Here is a 6,000-nt window from a genome sequence, read left to right on the forward strand (position 1 = left end):
AATTGAACGTTATATGAAGTGAAAGGTCAATAGGATTGATCAAAACATTGTTCTCAATCTTTGGGGCCATGGCAAGAATTAAAAGGGGCCATGGTGGGCTGTTGCAAATTATACATTTCTAAATTATGTTAGGAATCTGAATAAAAAACAAAAACTTTAACTTTTATTTTTATTTATTTATTTTCACCTTTTTTGGCGGGATGTGATTTGGGAGAAAAATGAAGGGGAGCCACAAGAAGTTGAGAATTCACGAAGGGGGGAATGGAGTGAAAAAGGTTGAGAACCAATGGATCAAACCAACCAATTTTTAAGCTCGTAACACACACAGACACACACACAGAGTTAGTGAGACTGAAAAGTCTGTAGCGTACAAGGGCGGCGTGCAATCTAGAAGTTCTTAAGAGTTATGAAGAAAGTTACGTCTGTAATAAATGCCCAAATTAACAGTCGAATTTTACTAGACAGAAAGCTTGTCATTATGTGTCATGTGGGAAAGGTCCTTCCTTGATACCAGAAATATACTTAATAAGATGATGGTTCAGTCGCATGTGAATCTAAAGAGCTGACCAGAAAAACAAACGTTGCCTGGTTAGATACAACTAAGCCAGATTCTTGACAGCTGAGCTATCAAATAGGGCCCTTGATAGCATCCTCTGTCAAAGTCACTGTCTATCACTGTTTCTAAATCAGGCAGCGGTTAGAATTATGCCGTTGACGAAGCAATTATCAAACTTACTCCCCTTGGGTGTTGAATTATTCCCGAGGTATAGTGAATTAGACATGACGCGCTAGGTCTGGCTCAATATTTGTATATAATAAAGGTAATGCGTTAGCAATCGACAAAATTCATATATATATATATATATATATATATATATATATATATATATATATATATATCTATATATATATATATATATATAAATATATATATATATATATATATATATATATATATATATATATATATATATATATATATATATATATATATATATATATATATATATATATATATATATATATACACACACAATATGTATGTAATCTAACGAAGTCATTTTAATAGTATTTTGATCTTCTGAAGATAGTTAAATGTGTGATTTATTCTAACCAGGTTCTTCCATCCGAAGATCTTATAAGACCTTAATAAGTTTGGGTTTTCCAAAATATTTCCGGGTTTTAATGCCGGAATTTGAGCACTCGGGACGCCTCGAAGTTGAGAAGAGATGTCGAATGTTGTAAGGGACCATGAAAGGGAATGTGTGTAGGCAAAGATGTTAGGGAGAATTATAATGCCTCTACAACTTCGGAAAAGTTATTTTCAATAACATTTCTAAAGTGCATTCCGACAAGCCGCACAAACATAAAAGCCACTCGTGAAAATCATATAGTTTTATGTAAAAAAGTAAAAGGATAAACTTACCCGTGACATATATATTCATAAGCCACTCGTGGAAATCATATAGTTTTATGTAAAAAAAAAAACGATAAACTTAACCGTAATTGTATAATTCTAATAGACGAATTCGAATTGTACAACATCTGTTTATTAGGGACCAAATGTTATCGATCTCCCGGAGTAAGATCTCCCCGTGCGCGGCTTCTGCATTTTCTCAGTATTTTCATTAGTGATTTCCTGGGTGCCTGGAGTGTTGCTTTGTGTTTGTCCTCCGGTGTGGTTGATGTTGGTTGGGTTTTCGTTTTTGCTGGATGCCTCTTTACTCTGGAAGTGGAAAATGAGTTCGCTTCCTCTGGGGACTCTGGATTCGTCTGTTTGGCGAAGTCGTGACCTTGAATAGAGTACTTCTTAAGCATGGTACACACTATGCCATCATGTATCAGCTACGTGATGCAGTAGTGGTGTTGAAAAAATTAATAGGGGCCAAACTGTACTGCAACACTTCTCATTTGTTCTCGCAATTCAGCTTTCAACGGCAGGATGTCTGCCGATGATGTACTTTGCCGGGAGACTTTACTGTGGGGTGTAGTTGCTCTGTGTGCTGCAAAAAAGAAACTTTTGAGGAAGAAACGTAGAACCTTGTGGTGTACTAAGCAATGGCTTTCTCTGCGACCTCTGAAGGGAATCTTCATTGAAATATTTTTGGAGCTACAATTCTAAAATCCAACATTACACAAGAATGCTAATCCTTGCATTTTATAAATTGTTGGAAAAAATTGAAACCATATATTTGTAAACAGGACACCAGCTTTTCGAGACAGCATATCACAGTAGCTCATTCTTGGAGCTGGAGGATTGTAGGCAAGCCTCCAAAACATTCAACCAGGATTTCAAAAACAGAGCCTCGGTCTAATCATCCCCGAAACCCGTGAAGCCATCTATAATGTCCTTAGGGAAGATTATTTGAAAGTAAGGTTCAAATATAGGTACAAAGTACACAAATATTTCTTTATTACAGGAAAACGCAGCTCATCAAAACACCATAGCTCATCAACGCATCCATCTAACCACTGCGAGCATCATGATGCATGGTGTGTACGGGGCTTTACTCCTTCAGAACTACAGCCAAGTGCAAAATTTGTACTTGTTTGAATTAGCTGCCGTTGCAGTGTCGTGGAACGCTTTGTGCAAATTATTCGTCTCTTTTTTCGGAAAACATTAAGATGCAAGGCATGCAAGCCTACGTTAAAAACCAGAACATGTTTTTTTAATTACAGACAGGTGCAAGACCTTCTTTCCTATAGGTTGGATTCTCATAGAAGAAATTTTTGTTGATTTGACTTCGTACAGATCACAACTTCAGTTTCGTTATTAATTAAATCTTACCTCCCTTCACTTCTCAGCTCAGTCATTAAGGGTTGTTAAGGGTAAGGGAAACCATAAATGGTTCAACTCCACATTTTTTTTTACAGTATCTTTGCTTTCATTCTTTCCATTTTCTTACCGAACAAATGTTGGACCTCTGTGTTGATGGACTCTGCAAGAACACTTTATATATTACCAGGCTGTTTCCTTTATCTGTGATTTGGAATATAGGCCAGGAATGTAATAAGGAGAGCTCATTTAATTCCTTGGCGTAGAATTTCTTTAAATCAAGAGTTGAGGAAAAACTTAATCTTTTAAGTAAAGCAAGACAGTGATAAAGTATCATGAATAACCTAACCGAGTGGACTTAACAGTTTGAAATCAGAATTTTGAAGCCACGAAAATAAAATTCTTCTATAGAAATTAATTATGCTTTAGTTTTCTTAAATCCTTCGGATATAATTGACGAGAAAACTATTTCCTTATCCGTTGCAGCTCGGTGTCTATATAATTGCTAGTATATAGAAACTAACATCAGGAAAAAACGTTCTTTTCTTATCAGCCGCATGGAATCGAATGAATTGGTAGATGATATATGAACACTTTCAAAGTCATTAATAAGTTTATGAAACTGATCCCTGTGAACCTTATTGAGGTTTGTACGTACGAAAACCCAAAGATAAGAAAGTCCTAAAAGAAAATGACTGAAAAAGTAAATGTTTGGAAAGTTAGGTTAACTTTGAGGGAAAAAAAGATCCACCGTTATGAAGTATTGTTTACCTAAGAAAATACTTCATAAGATGTAAATTTAATCCTTTTAAGAAATATCTTTTAAGCTGCCAAAGCTAAAAAGGCAGGAGAGAAGGACAAAATAATGACAGTAATTTAATTTCTTAGTGCTGGTTATCAGTACCTGCAGAGAGGGTATATATTGCATCTGCATATTTATAATGGAACATCAATGTATGTTGTCAAGAATGAATTTCATTTACCATTAAAAGCTGCTATCGCAATTTTCCATTTTCAGTAAGTTTGTACCTTGAATATTTTATTAGATGTATATATATTTGGTCTTTTATTAAGTCATTTATGGTTTCATTCTGTCAGCAAAGTGTGGAATATATATATTACACACACATACACACACACACACACACACACACACACACACACACACACATATATATATATATATATATATATATATATATATATATATATATATATATATATATATATATATATATATTATATATATATATATATATATATATATATATCTATATATATCTATATATATATAATATATATCTATATATATATATATATATATATATATATATATATATATATATATATATATATATAGCATACTTTGCTGCCCCGAATGAAGGCGTAAATGGCCTAATAAAAGATCAAATATACTATATATCCCTAATAAAATAAAATATTGAAGTTTCAGATTTACTGAAAATGCTACTTTGAAATAACAATTTTAACAGTAAATGAATTCATTCTTAACAACATAAATAAATTAATTTTGCATTAGAAATCTGCAGATGAAATACCTTCTGTCATTTTTGTTGCCCTTCACATCCTGCCCGTTTAGCTTTGCACCTTAGTCAAAGATTATTTCTCCAAAGAAATAAATCGTCATTTTACTGAAGAAGCCATTTAAAAACTCGTGACGATTCCAGCATGGGGGTAGCGCCGTCAGTGAACCTCATGTGGTGCACTGTAGGCATCACTTAAGCTTCTTTGCAGCGTGGCTTCAGCTCCAGCTGCAACCCCTTTCGTTTATAATCTCTTTCTTCTTCCTTTCCTCCGTCTTCTGCGACAATTGATTCCTAGTGCAGCTGCCAGGTTTTCCTTCCGTTACACCTTCAAACCCTTTACTGTCAATTTCAGTTTCAGCGCTGAATGGCCTCATAGGTCCCAGTGCTTGACATTTTGCCTAAATTCTATATTCTGTTCTATATTGATGAATCTTATAGGTCAACCAAGTAAGTAAAATATTGGAAAAACCATTGGGTTTTTCTTTGACACTTGAAATTGAATTAAAGTAACTTTGGCATGAATTGATTTTGATTATAAATGTTTTATATCTATTTTTATAAATTATTAACAGTTATAATGTATCTGCCTTGTTCGTTTAGTAACATTTTTATTTCGTCAGTTAGTCTAGATTTTAAACATTTTCATTTTGAGTTTCAGCAATTCACAGGTGACTTTTTTTATAGAACCTTATTTTAAACAGTGAAAAATAAATAGGAATTATTACGACAGAACTTTCACACAATAGAAATCAGGAAGGAAGGAGGGAAGTCTTATATGAGTTTAAAAAAGAAAGTCATAAACGACCTTCCACGTTCCCTTCATGGTGTGTATCCCCTTTTTCATACTTTCCACTCGTGGTTAAAGAAGGCTCAATTACTGAATCTCTCTCTCTCTCTCTCTCTCTCTCTCTCTCTCTCTCTCTCTCTCTCTCTCATCATTTTCAGTGTTTTCTAGGTATATACCAAGCTTGTGAATATGTACTCCTTTCAGCCCGATGGGACGCACAAAGGAAAGACAAACGGTCCTTGCCCACACTTACATATTTATTCGTTTACGATTTGCATGTCAGCATAGCGCGTTGGAACAAGGAGTAAGTGCTCTGTCATTACACTTGTATCACCAAGTATGATTGTTATATGTGAAGTCAATATTTTCTTGCAATTTTGCAAGATGAAATCGAAGTCAGTGTTTGGGTCGTTATATTATAAATGTTTGGCCATAAAGAGGTCACTAATGAAAGGTTCATGTTAATAGAATTGATAAGTGACATTAAAGATGAATTTGTGCATGAAATATCCTTATTTAAAGTGGTGGGGTCCCATGCGTACCCACACACCATCCATCGCACATATATTAATGCTATGTTAGATGTATCATCCTTAGTACATACATTATATGCCTGCATTCCAGCTATATGTCATAACTTCATTCTTATCTTGTATATCAATTTTTGTACATCTGCACATTCTTCTGCAAACACAGTTGACTGTACTCTGACTCTGTTTGTTCGCCTCATGTCAGGCAGCACTACATTTCCACTGGAAAACAGCTATTGACCTGTCTGTTTGGAGTTTGAATAAATCAATAACTTTGTAGATGCAGTCTCTTACTCGCCAGCCCAAACAGTGCCACCCTCTCCAACGAAACTGTCGTAGGATGGCTAACAGAAAACTTCA

This window comes from Macrobrachium nipponense, chromosome 23, assembly GCF_015104395.2.
Source record: "Macrobrachium nipponense isolate FS-2020 chromosome 23, ASM1510439v2, whole genome shotgun sequence".
Lineage (NCBI taxonomy): Eukaryota > Metazoa > Arthropoda > Malacostraca > Decapoda > Palaemonidae > Macrobrachium > Macrobrachium nipponense.